Below are 20,669 nucleotides of genomic sequence, written 5' to 3'. Positions count from 1 at the left end.
ACACACACACACACACACACACACACACACACACACACACACACACACACACACACACACACACACACACACACAGAGAGAGAGAGAGAGAGAGAGAGAGAGAGAGAGAGAGAGAGAGAGAGAGAGAGAGAGAGGTTATCTATCCCTGGTTAGACCTTGGATGGGCGAACCTTTGGAGATTCCAGGCCCGGGCGTTTAAGAAAAAAGGCCCAGGAATCTGCCATGGCCAAGCCTTTGCATGTTGATGAAAAGCAAATTGCAAGGAGAGTCTCTGCTCAACTTGGTTTGCTGTTAAGCCCTCCTAGATGAAGTTTCCATTTCTACCCCGTTTGCTTATGCATTGATCCTTTTTATCTAGTTTGCTGTTACTTTTAATGTTTCAATGCCCAGTGTTTTAATATTTTTAATTTTCTAATTATATTGTTATTTCTATTACTGTAAGCCTCCCAGGCTTGATTGATTGTGAGATGGGAGGCATGCGTATAAATGTAAGAAATGAAAGTATCTCAATCTGTTTTTGCCCTGGCCTCCTTCCAATCTTCTTTTTCTCCTCTTTTCCTTGTCCAGTCCCATTAACAGGATATAATCATGGGAGAGAAACTGATACATTTCATGGCTTTCAGCAAGACAATATTTGTAGTATTAACACCTGGACTTTTGGTCCTTTATTATAAGGGACAGTCCTTTATTTCAGAAAGCTGTTCCTTAGATTTGTTCTTCAAATCTTTGTCCTTTATTTTGGTCATTTAAATTGTACCTCGCAAGTGAGGCACAGTCACATTCATGTAAAAATATGGAAATTGAATGGTCCTTTTAAAATAAATTCACACGTTATAGGATTTTAGATATTTTATTGGAATATGCATTGTAAAGATTTTATGGATTTGCTGTTGAATTTTTCTTTGTAAAGAAAAGTTATAAATCTGAACAATTTTTTAATCCTTATGAACCTCTTTTAGATTTGCCCTATTTTTCAGATTTCTCTCTTAATCTCCTAGGCCTCTTAGGGTGTCATGTGGCTTTTTTGTTGAGAATAGAGTTTAGGCCTGGCCAAACAATAACCATTGAAAAAGACTACCATTACAAGACTGTCCAAGGATTCAGATGTGCAGGAAATGTCCTGATGTTTGAGGCCAGACTTCTTTGCATTGGGAACTGATCTCCTTGCTTCTAAACCATTTTCCAAAATTTTGTTTGTTCTCCACTCCCTCCTACACAGAAGAATTTTTTGTTACTACGGTGTGATTTTTGTCCTTTTTTAACTTTAATCCTTGGGGTTTTTTATTTTATAGTCTCTTAACTTTTTAAATACTTTGTTAACTGCCCTGAATGCTTTTGCTGAGTAGAAAAATATGGAGGAAATAAAAAACAATTTATTCTGGATAAAATTGTACAGCAAAACCTTAATTCAATACACCATTTGGGAAGGGGGTATTATTCTTGTTTATTCATTACATTATCCATTGCCTTGTTACTTCAGTACATTTGCATAATGTTAAACTGGAGATGTTAAGTACAATGGAAAGTTGAACCATTGCATTGAACTCTAGTTAACTGAGGTCATTGTACTTGAGAAAGTTGCAGTGCTTGTGTTTCTGATTTTTGAGGATTTATTTTAAAAGCTTCCCTTTAAAAACTGAAACAAACAACCAGAGACATAAGAGACTGCTGATACCTGGAAGGTTGAAAATCTGTTCCGTGAACAAGTAGTAGTTCCTCTGCAGACAAATATTTTGACCAAAAAAGCTGCTTTTATATCTGATACCTGAAAAAGAACAATATGGATAATAAAAGTCAGTAGAAATTGTTGACCAAACAAACTGCTTTTATAAAATGGTATTGAAAAAAACAATATAAAGATTAGTATTTCCTTAAATATGAGCATAAACTGGGTGATACAGCAAAGAGGAGCAAATGATGAAAATACAATTGATTAATAACTACATGTCTACTAACAGTTAAGGACAGAACATTGCAAAAACAAACTTGTTGAATAATCATTTTGATAGATATGTAAAGCATCAGAGGAATGCAAATGTCCAAGTAATTCTCTTTTGATGAAAGACAGTTAGAACTTGGGCATCTAATTGAAAGGAATTCTGTTCACATAAGTGAAACTAAAGGCTATTATTGAAAAGCAAAGATTAATCTCATTTTTGTAATATTTGAGATATTTCTCATCATATGCTAGATCTGAGATTAATTTTGTTTACAGGAGATGATACTGTTTGTTTCACCAGGAATATACACCCAATGATCCATTAGTGAAACAGAGATTTCTTCTATTAACTAGCTGTTTGCTGTTTGTTTATATATTGTTTATACGAACTAGTTACTACATAATATCTATCTACTTATGGAAAATTTATAGTTACCTTTTGGAACATTTTATTGGGTGATTTTACTCACTGTATTTTCATCATTCATTTTCTATGCTATAGTTTATACTTTGGTGAGAAAAGATGATAAGAAGTCTCTTATTCCACATTCCAAAAATTCCTTGCTTTCCTTCCTTCCTTCCTTCCTTCCCTCCCTCTCTCCATTCTGCTTTCTTTCTTGCTTTCTGCCTTTCTTTTCTTTCTTTCTGTCTTTCTTTTTTTCTTTCCTTTGTTCTTTCTTTCCCCCTTCCCTTCTCCATTCTGCTTTCTTTCTTGCTTGCTTGCTTTTTTTCTTTCCTGATAATGATTTTCATTTGCGTTGATGGAAAAATATAACCATTTTACAAAATTATATCTGTGAGAACTGAAGATTTTATCTCGACTTAATCCAAGGCCCATCTGTCCCATCTCCAGTTTCCTACTGGGTAACTAACTGTAAGCAGGACATGGAGGCGATCACTGATTGTCAAAAGCATATTGCCTTGGAACCCTGAGGTTGCATTTCCCCAGTGCGACCAGCGTTCATTGAAACTCTCCTTGAAAACCAGCTACGCTGGGAGGCCTCCCTGATTAGGATAATTAAGCAAGCAAAGAAGCAATCTTTTCAGTCTGTTTCAAATGTCTGCTTTTATTAGGTGATCCCATATTCCAGATTTGAAAAATATTAGCAAATAGTAAATCCTCTTTTTAAATTTTTTAACACATGGTCACAGAGAAGGATACGTACTCGTTGCAAATAATTCTCCATCGGACCTGAGACTGTTTTTTCACAATAAATTAAAAAGAGGAGAAATTCAAGATCCATAAGAAAATGTACCATGTTGGGGTGGATGACAATGTCCAAATTCAGGATCAGTTAGAAATAGCATCTTCCCTTCAGGTTAGACCCAATATCAAGAAAACCAGGAGCAATATTAAACTCTGCCTCCTCCTTGGGTATACTGTCCTACCTCCGTGTGGCATCAAAGTGTTTGGGTCACTGTGTATTAGTCCTCTGAGTCACAGAAAGGAAAATGATGGCTAAGGAGCACCATTTTTGACTCTCCAGCTTACACTCAAAAAATTACAGGATTTGCCTAACGATTTAGAGCCGTTTATGCAACTTGGATCTGGTTTAGCTCTCTTAAGTATACACTTTTACACATGGTTCCCTGATATCCTCATGACAGATCTTCCCTCATAGTCCAGTCATCAATATGGATCTTGTGCTGTAGAGAGTGAAAGGACAGATATGTCCTCTACTCCTTAGTCCTCTACTTCCACACAAGCGAAATGAAGTTCCAGAAAGCAGATGCATCTCTGCAGATGGCAGCAAAACGTTATGCCAAAGGAGCTTATCTCAAGATATTTCTCGGGCTCTTAAGGGAATTTCAGCCATGGTACCTTTCCTGGCCCTTTTTTAAAAATTTGAACTAGCAAGCCTAGTTATGCTGTTTATTGTGCCACCTTTTGCAGTAGAACAGAACAAATGATACAGAAGATTCAACTTGAGGACTCTTCTGAGTTGCACGTGTAAATCAGTCATTCTTTGCAGAAGTACAAGTTTGCGTCTAGTAGCTTTCTCACAATGTCATTGAAGGACTTCATGAAGGAACATAAACATTGCTTCTTACCAAGTTTAATCTTATCCAGAGGTCACTCTTGACAATCAAGATGACAGATGTTTACATTACTTAAATTCCAATTCTAGTCCATACTTGCTATTGTCTATGTAGTATAAGTCTATTGTATTGGTATTTTAAGCATACTTCCTCAGAAGGAAGTTTTATTAAATTCAGTTAGATTTGCCCTATTAAAAATGTGTAAGATTGCAAAGTTTTTAAAAGTCCAACAGTCATCTGTGTACAAGGATGTGATGTCCTATTTGAGAACAGTGGAATGCTGTTTTGCTACTCACATACCCTTTCTATTTCACGTTTCCCTATCAGCATACTTTCTTTGGCCAGATATGAAGGATGTACATTCCTGAATTGTTTAGGTGTTGCAAAAGCATTCACATTTCTCCCAATTGTCATAATTTCCCATAATTCAATTACAACTATTTGCAATTTCTTATTTTAATGTATCATTTAAAAAATCCCAAATGCAGATGTATTTTTCTCCATGGATGCATTTAATATATTTGTTGTATTGCAAGCAAATTTAGAAGCAAATCACACAAAGTTGTTATGACATTGCAGTAATAATAGTTGCAGTCATAATGTAGTTGCATTGGCAAAATGGAATGGATGGGCTCCAAACTAATATTAGCAATACTCTGAAAATGTACTATTAAATTAGTACAGCATCCTGATAGTTTATGAAAGATAAGGATAAGGATAAGGTTGATTTTGCTTTATCTCCTCTTAGGACTTACTGTATTCAGGTTTTTGAACTCAGAATTTTTTGCTGAAGGCAATGTGGAAAAACATTCCCAGAAAACATTTGTTTACTTGCTCTTTCTTCTTAATCCACTGACTTGTTTTGACAGTTGCCATGACACTTTTTTTTACCTATAGGAAAATAACTGCTTGATTAGCATTTCCTATTTACAGACCCAGGGATTACACAGTCTGTAAATTCACTGAACTTTGCTATAATTCAGAATATTAAGCAGGATTCAACCAATTGACTTCTACAAAATCTATCCATTTCCTATTAATACATTTTATTTTATTAGGCAAGATATTTTGGAAAAGGTGTTCAGTCCTTTTTCCAAACAGGAGCTGCCAAAATTAGGAAGGTTTAACTTTGGGACATGTGTGGAAAGAACACTTCATGCAAATTCCAAAGTTCCCCATCTCTATAACAAAAGAGGTGATCTAATTTAAAATTGTTTTTTTGTTGTTGTTGTTCATGGAATAATTTCCATTGAAAGCGAAGAAGTAATGATGGTATAACGATGTACCAATGTGAGTAAATAAATCCATGTTGTGAAAGCATAGACAATAGCAAGTGATGTGAAAGAAACAAAAATAAAATGGTCTCTATTCACACATTTACAGGTAGCCCTGGTTTAGCAACTGTAATGATGACAGCGATGAAACAGTAATTGCAATCAATCTTCACATTTGTGACCTTCACAGTTCTGTAAAACAGGGAAGGTGAAGTCAGATGATAAGCAGTTGCAGTGCTTTGAATGAGGGGGATTTGTTGGAGCCCTGGCAGCAGTTTCACTTAGCCACCATTTCACTTAATGACCAAGTTGCTGGTCCCAATTGTAGTTGTTAAATCATTATTTTTTTAATTTTAAAAACAACTTTATTCACAAATCTAAAAACGTACAATTTCAAAAATACAGAAACAATAATAACACATAATTCTTTACATTTGTTGTCGAATTTGGTAAGTCCTTAAAATCATTATTGGCTAGTACTAGTCACATTTTCACTCATCACATCCTAAGCACTAAATAATTTACAATATACTCCATTTATTTTCACGTTGGTTTATAACTACTCTTCTATTACAAATACATTCATGTTTTTTATCTAATAAACGCAAAAAATACTATAAATGGCTAATAACAATAGTAGTAACAGAGAAAAGGAGATTTAAAACCTTTGTTTTTATGTACTTAATATATTATAACCACTGGATATACTTTGTATCTTAGGTTCATTTATATGTTTCCCCTTTTATTGTCTACCCATTTATACCATTTATCCCATATCAGGTAATAATCTGTATCCTCCTTCCCATTAATTTTAAGTGTAAGCCTGTCCAATTGGGCACACTCATGTGTTTTCTGAATAACAACCTGTATCGGTGGTACATTTGGGTTTTTCCAATATTGTACTAGTGAAATACATACTGCTGTTAATAAATGGATGGTCAGATATTTTACTTTAGCGGGGTAGTCCCCTTTGATCATTCCCATCAAAAATAATTCCGGTTTCCACTCCAGCCCACGCTCTATAATTTCTTCTAGCCACATTTTTATTTTTAACCAATATTTCTTTATCTCAGGACAAGTCCACCATAAATGCAAGTATGTACCATTGTAATGACTGATTCAGTCCATCAGTTTTTAATCAAAAAAATAAACATCAGACTGAAAAAGACTAGAAAAGACTCAATCCCAATTAAATGCAACCTGGAATCCATTCTTGAAGTATGTGAAATTGAGAAACAAAGGCCTGCACCTATTGGACAGGAGCCCAAGGAATTGTGGCAGGAAGTTAAATGACTGTAAAATGGGATGGACTACAATAGACTAGAACAGAACGGAATACAATTTTTATTCATTTAGTTCTTTGGCCATATCAAAAGCGTAAAACTTGAAGCCAGCAAATATATAACGGTGCCAGCAGGCAACAACATACGGTATCAAGGCCATAAAAATAGCCAGGAAGAAAAAGAAACTGGCAAAAGCCAGAAAGATCTAGGGAAAATTAAAGAATATAATCCAGTAACAGATGAAAAGAGTTGTATCTGAATGCAAAGTGAAGACAATTAGAAAACAACAGACTAAAAGAAATCTATTTAGAAAAACCTGAGAAATCATGGGAATGTTCCAACTTTGTGCCAATGTCATATGGAACAAGCCTGGAAAAGAATTAAGGATGCAACCAAATCTGAAATAAATAGAAAAAATCTTGTAATGCAAAACTAGAAGACCAACCCCAATGACACTGTAATAAAAGAGAGGTTTATGAGGATGAACGGGGGGGGGGGAAGCCCTTTCCCCTGAATCTAAAAAGCAAGGCTTCTCACTCGCTTTCCTTCCTGTTGGTAATATTTGCTTCACTCCCTCCTTCCTTATATTTGATAGCAGCCCTTTGTAATGGGATTGTAGGTGTCACATAAGCATGACGGAAACTTTATGGAAACGTTAAAGTTCACCTGAAATATAAACCACAGGATTTCCTTCCTGGATCAATAAACCAAAGATAAAGTTCCTAATTTAGAACAGTTAAAACAAATGAACTGAATGAAATCATAATCCTGGTGCCTCTCACTGTCAACACAAACTATTTATTGTGGGCCATTTCCCAAAGAGCACCACATGCTCTTTGCCTGCGCATGAAGGACACAGAGTGCCCGTGCATCGAAAGTCCGGCATGTGCCAAATGTTCAGAAAGAGAAATCCACCAGATGCTCTGAAGTTGTTTACACATTTCACTCTTACGATTACTCTGTGACTACACCTTGTAGTCCTGGGCAGAGCTCACCTACATATAGTAACTTCGGGAGTGGCTCAGATGAAAAGTTGTTTCTTACAGGCCCTCTGAGTCATCACTCTTCATTCTGCATTGCATAAATGAACATGCTCCATTGGCCCGCAGCCAGGCTCAATGTACTCTCATCCGTGTGGCCAGCAGGAAGTTTGTTTTGTAAGCTGGTATAGAGGGGGATAGGCGTTCAGTTCCCGCACACATACTACAAAGATAAACAGGCCTGCAGAGTTTCTCTTTATACTTTGGTGAAATTTGTACTAGGACAGGATGTACAGTCAAAGGGTAACTAACATGGGAGGGTTCTGGACAGCCAGCTGAAGACAGATTTCTCAATCAATTCAATTCTCAATCAGGATAGAGCTGGAAGGGACCTTGGAGGTCTTCTAGTCCAACCCCCTGCTCAAGCAGGAGACCCTATGCCATTCCAGACAAGTGACTGTCCAATCCCTTCTTAAAAACCTACAGGGATAAAGTACCCACAACTTTTGAAGGCAAGCTGTCCCACCAATTAATTGGTCTCACTATTAGGAAGTTTCTCCTCAATTTCATCATAAGAAGTTTCTCCTTAGTTCTACCATCTATCCGGATTAGGAACTACAGTACTGTAACAAGAAGAATATAGGTGCAATAGTAGCCAAGACTATCGGGTTGTTGCAATTATGGAGGGGACTGACTTGGTTTTAGCAAAGCTGAGTTATTGAAACAGGTCATTTAAACATTTCTCTTAGAAGTCGGAAAAGAGTTGCTAATATCAATAGAAGGGAATATGTATTTAGCTCAGGGTTGAACTGTGGAAATGTTCTCTCTGAGCGTGGTGGTTTTCTTGCAGACATTTCTTTACCCAGCTAGCCCCATCATCAGTGCTGGAACCCTACTCCTTTCTAGCACTGATGATATTACCCAGTTGGGTGGTGAAATGTCTACAAGAAAACAGCCAAGCTCAGAGCACCAAGGACTCGATGCAACCGCTAATTTAAAATGCTGAAAGTTTTGCAGCACTGGTTATTGGCAGCCCTGAAGCTTTTGGTTGGATTGGTGGTAGGTTGAAACGTTTGTGAGCATTCCATCTGTTAAGAAATTTTAGTATTTATTTATTCAGTATTTATTTGATTTGTCAATCGCTTACAAGATACAGGTATAAGAATAAATATAATTTTGAATACATGAGATAGATACAAGAAAAGTAAAAAACAATAGGACAGGGACGGTAGGCACAGTTGGTGCGCTTATGCACGCCCCCTACAGACCTCTTAAGAAAGGGGTGAGGTTAATAGTCGACAGTCTAAGCAGGTTAAAGTTTTGGGGGGTTTGGGGAAGAAACCACAGAGTCAGGTCGAGTATTCCAGACATCGAGCACTCTGTTGCTGAAGTCGTATTTCCTGCCATCGAGTTTGGTGTGGTTAACCTTGAGTTTGTATCTATTATGTGCTCTTGTGTTGTTATGGTTGAAGCTGAAGTATTCATTTGCAGGTAGAACATTGCAATGTATGATTTTATATACTATATTTAGATCGGACCGGAGGCGGCGTAGTTCTAGGTCTTCTAGGTCTAGAGTTTCAAGTCTGGAATGTTCCTGCAGTAGAACAGACCCCTGCAGTCCAATTTTGGGAGTCAACCTGAATGTCTAATGGGCTGAGTATGGCAGATCCGGCACAGGCTTCAGGTACCAAACCTGGCAACTGTTCTATCTTTTCTGTGGCAGTTCATAGTTTATTTGGCAGATGTTTAGCACTTTCTCCACCTCCTTCAGATTAAATATTCTTTGGAAAGATAATCAATTCCGTCTTCTGGTGAAAATTTACACCAAGACTATCCACATTCTAGTACAACAAGCAGCTCCTCCATACAAACTTACAGCTGTAAGATAACAGCTATAACCGTGTTAAGGCCCATCACCCAGTCTAGTACAGAAAAAGTTTGAGCTATAGATATGATCATGACTAAATAGCCTGAATAACTTACAATCTGTTCAATTTAGTTCCGAACTGAAGAAGTTTTTTGGATGAGAAGCAAAATGTTTTCAAGGAAAAACCAAGGAAGTCCAGCTGCCTTTTGGCAAAGTACCTTTGGGATAAGAGGTTAAAACAGACTATAGGTATTCAGGCTATTTAGTCATGATCGTATCAATAGCTCAGGCTTTTTCCATACTCAACTGGGTGATAGTGCCTTAACACGGTCAATTATATGGGCTGTAAGTTTGTATGGAAGAGCGGTTTGTTGTACTAGAATGTGGTGAAAATTTACACCAGAAGATAGGACTGATTCTCTTAACAACCAGGTTACTAGCTTATCAATTGCAATGATTCAATTAACAACTGTGGCAAGAAAGGTCATAAAATGTGGCAAAACTCACATAACAAATGTCTCACTTAACAACAGAAAATTTGTGCTCAGGTGTGCTTATAAGTCAAGGACTTACATTTTTCAAGTATTCACAGCTACTCAAACTACCAAAATAATCCTGGCACTTTCTTCCACTGAAGATACCTTATTACTTCTGCTGCAGGTGTCCGTGGAGAAAGTAAAAAAGTGCAATTGTGATTACAATCACCCAATGTAAGAAAACCAACCTGTTTTTTCAGGTGAGGCTTCCCTCATGCAGTCATAGCCCGCATCTTTTCATAACAAGGGTGCAGCAGGTTGAAAAATGAGCAGAACCCTGAGAAAGAAGTAGGACAAAAATCAATTGGCATTTCACATGCATTTTGTGAGGAAGGAAACTAAAATTGCAGTTGATTTTTTCCAAAATGGCGGGGAAATCTGCAGCCTCCCAGCATTGCTATGTGTCCATTGAGCAGGCATTCAATCTAACAGGTGGAGGGAAGTCATTGTCAGGAAGACCCCATTGATTTAAACAAGTTATAGGACTAGGGAACGAAACATGGCATGATGTACAAGGAAAGTCACTGTGTCATAGGAAAAGGTTTAGTACAACCCTTGAGAATAGAATATAATTCTTTATTGGCCAAGTGTGATTGGACACACAAGGAATTTGTCTTGGAGCAAATACTCTCTGTATACATAAAAGAAACGATACATTCATCAAGTATCAAGAACCATAGGTACAACACTTAATGATACTCATAGGGTACAATAAGCAATCAAATCATACTAGGAAACAGTCAATATAAATTGTAAGGATACAAGTGACAAAGTTACAGTCATACAGTCACAAGCGGGAGGGGATGGGTGATAAGAAGTGATGAGAAGATTAACAGTAATAGGAGTGCAGACTTTGTAATAGTTGAACAGTGTTGAGGGAATTACTTGTTTAGCAGAGTGATTACTTGTTTAGCAGAGGGATGGCTTTTGGGGAAAAAACTGTTCTTGTGTCTAGTTGTTCTGATATGTACAACCCTTTATTCGGTTGTCTCAGTACTTTGAGACATGTTGAACCAAGAATTCCAGAGGTTTGAAAATCAAAGTCTAGGCAACATTTCTTGTCTTTACTATTTTGATTTATTACATTGAGAAGAATATAACATAGAAATTGATGTGAGAGTATGACTTTTCCAATTATTTCCACATTAAATCCTGCTGCTAAAATGTTTTTAAAACTTCAGAGTTATACCCCCCAGATGCTTTCTTTAATTTTTCAGATGTAGTTGTTAGAAAATATTCCAATAACAACAACAATAACATTGGAGCCAAAATCTGTATTCCTGAACATCAGGTTGATTACACAAATCCCACTGTTGGAGAAGAGTAGCTAATTCACACATATCTCAATCAAGAACAATACAAATAATTGTTTTGTTCACAACAATTGTGAACTGCCCATAATAAAAGAATTGCAGATAGGTAATTCAGGACATGTTTTTCCATCATAAACATTTTTTAAAATTAAATGTAATTATTGTGGGTTTACTCCAGGTACGATAAGATATCAATGATACCTGAACTTGCATTATTCCAACTGGCTGCAAAGAATCTACTTTAAGTATAAAATAGTCTGAATCTAATTATTTGATTACTGTAATCATTACTCATCTTCTAGTCTACATTCTTGTTAAAAATTGGGTGGAAAGTAAATCTTGATAATAAATGATTAACAAGAGTAAATAAATGTTGTCCCTGACAACAGAATCTCAAGCTGCAGTTACTGTAAATATTGGATGATGCACAGTTCCCCTTGTTCCTTCAGTATACTAAAAACAGTTTTCTTCCCACTATAACATTTTACTGCTGTAACAATTTACTTAAAAGAAATCTTTTTTAAAAGTTTGCTATGAAATTGGTTGAAACTCTGAAAACTCAAAGAACTGCATCTGTGTTAAGTCACAGTTTTGCTTCTCATAAACCGAGGGTGTAAACCTTTTTAAAAAAAACCTTATAAAAGGTAGCTCATAGCATTTTTGTGCAAAAGAAGTAACTTCAGAATAAGCAAGGAACAAGTCAGGAAGATGCTAGAGAGAGGATAAATCCAGTCTTGGGACTTGGGCGAATTTGCATCTATTTCTGAAAATGATAAATAAAAAGTACATAGAATTCCACCTTTGCCTGTTGCTTATACATTTACATTTATCAGGAAAGATTGTTTGGATTGTTGCTTTATCTGAATTTCCGAAGTATAATTTATAGTGTAGTTCTAAAACTGATTTTAAAACAGAGAAAGAATAAAAATCAGGAAAAAAAAATCCATTTTGGTGGAAAGATAGAACTATGTAAAACATGGGTCTTCCCTCACATTTTGCATTATGGTCTAGCTGACTGTCCATTACCTCAGCCTTCAAAACTGAGTCATTGGACATCAAAGAGTGAGCTAAAATATAAAAGTGGTGCAGAAACAATGTAGAAATTCAGTTTAAAAAGTCAAGCAAACAGAACTCGGATATCAATTCATCAAATAATTGAAGGAAGTTCTTAGAACATACTGTCCTGCTTTGAACGGGATGGGTTGGGCATATAAAAAATGCATCTGCCTCAATGAGTTCCAGTCCGTGCCAGGTGGAAGGGATTTCCATCAATGGTATGCCACAGTTGAAAAAAATGAAAGCCTTCCTGGTCATAACCCATTTCGTTTTTGATGGTAAAGGCAATTTCATAACCCCCTCAACTGATGCGGGAGGCTTCTAGATCCTCAGGTGGTTCTTTAGCTTCTGAGGATATGACTGCTTCATCCAACTCAGCTTATCAATGCCAGGGAGAAACTCACTGGCTGCCTTTACGCCTTTCCCCTAATCCCAGTTTGAAGAACTAAGAGGTCAAAGTGGAGATTCTCAATCATCCAGGTCATGGTTGTCCCAAAGGACTTTGTTGAAAATGTTTTGTGTCTCGTGGCAGATCCAGCACAGGCTTCAGCTACCAAACCTGGCAGCTGTTGAATCTTTTCTGTGGAAGCTCATAGTTTGTTTGGCAGATGTTTAGTGCTTTCTCCACTTCCTTCAGATTAAATATTCTTTGGGAAGTAATCTGGCTTCCCCATTGACTTTGCTCATCAGAAGGTTGCAAAAGGTCTTGGGACACAGCAACAGTCATAAATAGGAATCCGCTGCCAAGCACCTGAGTTTTGATCACATGACCATGGGGATGTTGCAAAGCTCGTAACTGTGAAAAACAGTGGTGAATCACATTTTTCAAAGCCATTGTAACTTTGAACAGTAACTAAATGAATTGTTGTAAGTCGAGGGCTACCTGTATACCCTTCTCACTCCAAAATCTGCTGTCTGTCAGCCACTGCACTGCAGAATGCAGGCTGTCCATGCAAACATCTACAGAAGACCTTCGGCAGTCTTTACAACTGGTGACATGAAACTGAGTTCAAAGGAATTTTGGAGAAAAACAAAATAATCTACTGTATCTCTGGAACTTTTTAACCTTTCTTCTGGCACACTGGCAATCAGAGCAACAGGTTAGTCTACTAAAAACCTATGGAAAGACTTTGAAAGAGCCGTCAGGTTTTTGAAACAAGACGTACCCTTGGCCTGCGTGTCAGAATGACTTTGCTTGCATAGCATCACATCAAAGTAAAGCTGAACGGCTGCAAACTTTGAAAAACAAGAATCTGGCGTCAAAGAAAAAAACACAGAAGGGAGACATCTTTTATATCAAACCCACTCTATCCAAAGTTTATTTTGAAGACATATTCCACTTCAACCGAACAATTTTCTTGCAAGTAAAGCTAAGTTTAATTGCTTTGATGAGATTTATCCCAATTAACTTTAACCGGATCGGGATTAAAATGGTATTAAAAGAATGTTGGAAGGATATTTAGACCACGAAACTGCAGAGATGTTACGGCTGTAAATATAGGAATCTCAAAAGATCCCTGTAGGATTAACTCAATATTCAGTACAGGTAACCCTTGACTTACAACAGTTCATTTAATGACCATTTGAAGTTACAATGGTACTAAAAAAAGTGGCTTATGACTGTTTTTCATACTTATGATGATTGCAGCATCACGTGATCCACATTCAGACGCTTGGCAACTGGTTCATATTTATGACCGTTGCTTTTTCCCAAGGTCACACGATCCCTTTTGCGATCTTCTGACAAGCAAAGTCAATGGGGAAAGCTGGATTCACTCAACAACTGTGTTAGTAACTTAACAATGTCAGTGATTCACTTAACAACTGCGGCAAGAAAGGTCGTAAAATGTCTCACTTAGCCACAAAAAATCTGGACTCCGTTGTGATAGAAAGTCGAGGAGTCCCCCTGGCTTGTTTCCTGGACCGTCTCTCCAGTTGCTTCCAAGAGATCACAAGGGATCAACAACACATTTGGCAGCTATGACCACTGTCTGTTTGCCCCTCAGCAACTAATTGGCCACCTCGACTGAGCCTTGGCTTTCATTTAGCTATTAGCCGTCTACACCTCACGGCTCTCTTTCATGGCTTCACCTAATTCCCTTTTAACACCCCCTAAACTAATTATCTTGTAGCTGTGAATCCCATCAGGGAATTCCACCTGATAGGCAGAAGGAGGCTCCCTGTTTTCAGCTGACCAGCAATTCATTTCATTGAGTTATTTTCTCAGTGAACCTCTTTCCCACAATTTCTAAGAAGGAACATTCCCGTTGATTTTCTCTTCCTGCCTACCTTTGCCCTTTGACATGAAAAGAGCCACTTTTTTCCAGAAAGATGCTCACGATCATTTTAATCCTTTTTTTTTTTTTAAGCCTTGTACTACCGTGGAGCCAATTTCTCCATTTCATGAAAACAATACTTCGGAGGAAAAGATTAGATTTTAGGCTGTGCGATGCCTAATATGAAAGGGTTGCTTTGCAAAAGTGTGTTAGCGTTAACAAAGCATTTCTCTTCAACACAGGAAAGCAGACGTGTCCTTGGCTAGGGTTGCACGGCTGCCTTGCAAGCTGTCCCCAGGTGTCCCCAGCTGTTTGCCCATCTACATGCCCTTCCCTCGTGAAGCAAGCGGGGCTGCCTAGGCACACATCTGGGGACTCAGCCAGGGACAGGGAGATACGTTTCACTTCTAATGAGATGCTTTTCAGAGTACCTTCACTGACTTTTTTTTGCTCAGGCCTAGATATCAGTAAGGTGGATACATCCCCATGGAAGAAGAAATCAGGGTTTAATTGGGAAAAAATGGGTGCTGCTCATGAAGACTGCTGGGAAAGTTGTCTATGGAGATTCCGATTCCCCATCATCCAGGTCCTGGCCATCCCAAATGTGCTTTTCCAAAAGGCAACTGGACTTTCTTGGCTTGTTTTTCCTTGGAAATGTTTCACTACTGAACTGAAGAAGCTTCTTGGAGAAGTGGAACTTTTTTAAAGAAAAAAAAAAGAAAGTCCAGTTATCTTTTGAAAAACCACCTTTGGGATTGCCAAGAAAGCTATGGAAAAGCAAATCCTTCCATGCCTGCCTGCCTGCCTACTTCCCTTCCTGACTTGATTTGTAGTTCATTTGGTCTGGAGGTATATCAACTTAATCAACTTAATGCTATTCGTTTAGGAATCATTCAAAGTTACGACGGCGACACTGAAAAAAGTTACATCCAACCAGTCTTTGCACTACCACCTCAGCATCCCCACAGTCACGTGATCAGAATTCAGGTGTTTGGTGACTGGCATATATTTATGATGGCTGCAGCATCGTGGAGTCAGCTGGTTGCCACTTGTGACCTTCCCAACCAACTTCCGCCAAGGAAAGTCAATGCGGGGGAGCAGAATTTGCTCAGCAACAACAATTTACTTGAAACTGGAGGGACCTCTTTGATCACTGAGACAAAAACGTTGTAAGATCAGGCTCAACTCACTTAGCAACCACCTAGCTTAGCAACAGAAATTCTGGTCCCAATTATGGCTGTAAGTCAAGGACTGACTGCATAATCCTTTGAGATATGTTCCTTTATCTTCAGTGATGCCATCGATCAAGAGCCGTGGTGGTGCAGTGGTGAGAGTGCAGCATTGCAGGCTGACTCTGTCCGTTGCTAGCAGTTCGAACCTGATGGACTCAGGTTGATTCAGCCTTCCATCCTTCTGAGGTTGGTAAAAAGAGAACTCAAAATTGTTGGGGACAATATGTTGATACTGTAAACGGCTTAGAGAGGGCTGGAAAGCACTGTGAAGTGGTATATAAGTCCTAGTGCTTCCAATTGGCTACCTAGCAGCACAATAGCATCCAACAAACCATACGCTCCTTGGTTATCTGCTTATTGAAGGAATAAACAGTCCACAATTATACAAGGAGAAGAATTTCAAAACAGCAGCAGATGACAACCAATATATTTTTTAAAGCATTGAATACTGTGGTATTTACATGTGGTCCTCAACTTACAATCACAACTGATCCCAAAATTTATGTTGCTAAGTGAGATATTTGTTAATTGGGTTTTGCCCCATTTCACAACTGTTCTTGCCACAATTGCAGTCGTTCAATCAATCTGGCTTCTGAATTTTGATCCCATGACCAAGGGGATGCTACAACGGTTATAAGCATGAAAAAAAAAAACTTTAGACAGTCACTAAATGAACTGTTGTAAGTCAAGAACTACCTGTATTAAACTTGTTTCTTTTTCACTCTCAATATCTTTCTTCTGCTCCTTTCCAAAGCTTTTTCCTGAATATTGAAACAGACAAAAATGTTTGCAGATAGTGGAGAAGTAAAACACGTGAAACACTGAAATTCTTCCAGAAGGCACCATATAACACCACATAAAGAGATGTGGAGAAAAGTCACTTAAATTCCATGACCTTTTTTTTTTTTTAAAAAAAAGACAGTTTAGAACAAAGGTTTGACTAGGAATTCCATAATGTGGATTGCATCAGATTCCCCCAAGAGCCCATTTGTTTAAAAACATCAGCAAGGAAGAAAATATTTTTCCCACATCCCTTCCTGAGTCTGCTGAAATTAAGAACCCTTGGCAGAAAATCAGGAATATCGTTTCGTGGGAAATGGCCACCTACTCTGTAGTGAAACTCAAAATAAGTGAATCACGTGCATACTTTTTTCCCCTTAATTCTGCTTGGGGTTTGTGTGTTCCAGGCACAGCTTTGCTGCTGATACCAACTGGGGAACTTTAAGGCTCAGGATGTCAGCTTTAAAATTCAGCTTTTTTTTTAAGAGAGCTGGAGGAGTTGAAAAATTCAAGGTTATTCTGTATATCGTATTAAGAAATTCCAGTGGCAGTTAATTGGTTCTCGTGATTTATGAAGTGTAGAAGTGGGAGGAGAGAAAGGAGGAGAGAAGGTGGATTCTGTGTAATGGGCGAAAATAATTTCACTTGGGAAATTGCCTTTGACATGCCAGATCTGTTTCTAAATAAATCAATTGGAGAGGAATGTCTCAGAGTGATTGATATCATGGATACTTTCTGGATGCCTTACACAGGAATAGCCACGGGTGGGCTTCAAAATTTTTAGCAAAGGGTTCTCTTCCCAGTTGCTGGGTGAACGTGGCCATGGTGGGTGTAGCCTAGTCAGCCTCCTACACCATGGTGGGGGGGCATTTTTGCCCTCCCAGGGCTCCAGAGGCTCTCTGGAAGCTGGAAACGGGCCCATTTCTGGCTTTCCTAAACTTCTGAGAGTCCTGCTTTTCTCCCTCCCTGAGCCTCTGTGCGCACCCTACCCTTACCTGCATCCAAAACAAGCTGTGTGAAAACTCCTGGGAGGGAAGAAGTGGGCGGGGCCAGCCAAGAGTGAGATTTGGGGGTTCTCCAAACTGCACAGAATTTTAGCTAGGGGGCTCTCCTGAACCCCTGAAGCCCACCCCTGGGAACAGCTGGTAGCAATGCGTTGGCAGTTTTGATGTTTTGGCCCCCAGTCCTAAGCAGAGGATATTTGGCTAGATACAGGTATCTTCAACTTACATAGCAATTGTTTGAAGTTATAGGAAGACTGAAAAAAGTGACACATGACCAGTCCTCGCACTTATGACCATTGCAGCATCCCCATTTAATCAACATTCGGACACTTGGCAACTGGCAGGTATTTGCAATGGGTGCAGCATTCCGGGGTCATGTGATTCCCATTTGAAACCTGCCCAGCCGACTTCTGACCAGCAGAATCAATGGGGAAATCTGGATATTTTGCTTAACTGCCCCATGACTCACTTAACCTCTGCAGTGATTTGCTTACTAACCATGCCAAAAAGATTCTAAAAATTGGAGGCAGCTCACTTAACAGCCACATTGCATACCAAAGGAAATTCTGGTCGCAGGTCAAGGATTGCCTCTATTCACGAATAAGCTCCGCTAAACACAGTGGAATCTTTTTCTGGACACGGAAGTATAGAATTGCACTTAGTCTTCTAATAAGATAAGGAATTAAATTATGTTCAAGCAGTTGGTGCAATTATATAAGCTGAAAGCATTGGGCCTCTTGTCTTTTGAATCACTTCCTTCCGTACAGGCAGAAACATTCCTCATTCTGTTCATTGATCCAAGGCTTGTTGTATAATCTTGATTTACTCAACACCCACCCCCCTTCCACTTCATTCATTCATTCGTTCATTCTGTGCTAGCTGGAGTACAGAAATATCTTGGCACATAAATAATCCCTTATGTACTTGTATCTAACTCGAGAGGGATACTTTTATAAAAATCACAATGGCTGCCTCACTGGGCAGGGAAAATGGATGTCAGAAAACTATAACACACAGTCCTCGACCTGCAACAATTCATTTAGTTCATATGGGACTGAAAAAAAATGACTTATGACCATTTTTCACAGTTACAACCTTCACAGCATCCCCGTGATCACGTGATCAAAATTCAGATGCTTGGCAACTGGTTCATATTTATGACATTTGCCGTGTCCCAGGGTCATGGGATCCCCTTTTGAAAACCTTATGACAAGCAAAGTCAGCGGGGAAGCCTCTTCCTAGCTTAACAACTTGCAAAGATTCTGCTTAACAGCTGCTGCAAGAAAGGTTGAATAAAGGGGCGAAACTCACATGTCTTATGTAACAACACAAATTTTGGGCTCAGTTGCGGTCGTAAGTCGAGAAGATGGATAATGTACCTGTACATTATCCATCCTCTTCTGAAGGAGAAAAGCATTTAGATTTCTCTCTCTCTCTCTCTCTCTCCCTCCCTCCCCCTCTCTCTCTTTCTCTCTCTCTCTTTCCCTCCCTCTCTCCCTCCCTCTCTTCCTCTCTCTCCCTTTTTCTCTTGATTTTTAAATTTTTATCCTGCTTTTCAACTGTGCTGCCAAAGCAGCTTCTAAGAGGAATAACAATAATAAAATATACAGTAACTGCTTCATTAGACTGGATAAATCATAAAATCGAAATGCATCGAGTCTTCTTCCCTCTTGCTTTCCAAAATGAGGAACATAAACTTGTTAAAGGCAAATAGAGAGTTGCATCATGAGATCAATCACTCTGGACATCGTCATCATCATCATCATCATCATAGCTAAGTGAATAAAAGGAATGTCTGGGGATACTTGCAGTCAAGGTCTCGGCCAACTTCCCTTTCAGTGTTGCCTCTGTTTTGCTTTCGGATGGGATTGAAACATCTCCTGCCCAGTGCCTTCCCAACTGCCAGCATGATACCAGTTTTGCATCTGGGCTTCTAATTCAACGATCACTCTGGGTACTTGAGGTGGGGTGGGGGGTGGGGGCACATGCTGATTCCCCACCAGTTGAGAGCCCAGATCATTCGGGTCAGCGGTGGGATTCAACATTTTTTTTATTACCGGTTTTGTGGGCGTGGCTTGGTGAGCGAGGCAGGGGAAGGACGCTGCAAAATCTCCATTCTTACCCCGCTCCAGGGGATGGATACTGTAAAATCTCCACTCCCTCCCCATTCCTGGTGGAAGGATACTACAAAATCCCCATTCCCCACCCTCACCCCACTAACCTGCTTTCCAGCTCTGTTCTGCAATGCAGGGCAACCAAAGGAGACCCAGCCGATCAGCTGAACCTCAATGGGAGGCAGAGAAGAGATGGGGTTAGCGGGGCCAGTCAGAGGTGGGATTCGCCGGTTCTCCGAACTACTCATAATTTCTGCTACCGGTTCTGCAGAACTGGTCAATACCACCTCTGATTCGGGGGAAAGCAACGTAGCGAGTGGGAATGTGCCAATTCAGAGACGCGGTGCTGTGCTCTGCTTTAAAGCCCCATTGACAAAAAACAGTGCAGAGAATGGGGGATCGTTCAATGGTGGCAGCATCCGATGAAGGAGGTCTACGATGAGCCAGGCCATGAGCAAATGCTGTTTCTGGAAGACCATCCCTAAGTGCCATTCCCCACACATCTGCAGGAGGCCAATTCTGGAAATGGTGCCTTCCCTTTGGCATCCAAGCCCCTTAATACCTGTTTCCTTCTCACCTTTCTTTCTTATTCTACGGACAGGCGAAGCTGCACAAGAGAAACGATGTGAACCTTCCCCTAAACCGCAAGAGTTGTGGGACATTATATAGAGAAATAGACTTTAACACAACCAAGCGGTCCGAGCGTCACACTTGCCGAGGAAGCTTGTAAATATGCTGATGTGCCATGACGCAATGCAATGCTCTTTATCTCTTTGCTAACCTTGAATGATTATTTTGCAATCTGCCGCTCACAAGTACAGCTCTCCACACCACTTTCATGTTAATATTTTGGATATCTGCAGTGGTAAGATAGCACAGATCCAAGGCCTGGCCGTTACAAATTCAGCCTCCGCAGTGGGAGACGTTGGGAGAGCAATCCTTTCTCAGGTAGCTTTCAAGCTTCCAGTTTGTTTC

At 39.2% G+C, this 20,669-nt stretch overlaps 1 long non-coding RNA gene across 1 annotated transcript; it reads right to left on the bottom strand.

The window, feature by feature from the left end:
- Window positions 1–836: 836 nt before the first annotated feature.
- Window positions 837–20,405, bottom strand: LOC148124772 (uncharacterized). Its single transcript, XR_015745050.1, has 5 exons — window positions 20,272–20,405; window positions 16,493–16,557; window positions 10,108–10,196; window positions 1,676–1,765; window positions 837–1,211 (listed from the first exon to the last, which is right to left on the bottom strand). It is a non-coding gene; the product is annotated as an uncharacterized LOC148124772 (long non-coding RNA).
- Window positions 20,406–20,669: the final 264 nt, after the last annotated feature.

Source organism: Pseudonaja textilis, chromosome 12 (genome assembly GCF_049901715.1).
Source record: "Pseudonaja textilis isolate UNSWEBS1 chromosome 12, rPseTex1.2, whole genome shotgun sequence".
NCBI lineage: Eukaryota > Metazoa > Chordata > Lepidosauria > Squamata > Elapidae > Pseudonaja > Pseudonaja textilis.
The sequence above is the reverse complement of the archived record's forward strand: the minus strand, read 5'-3'. Positions and strand labels throughout refer to the sequence as shown.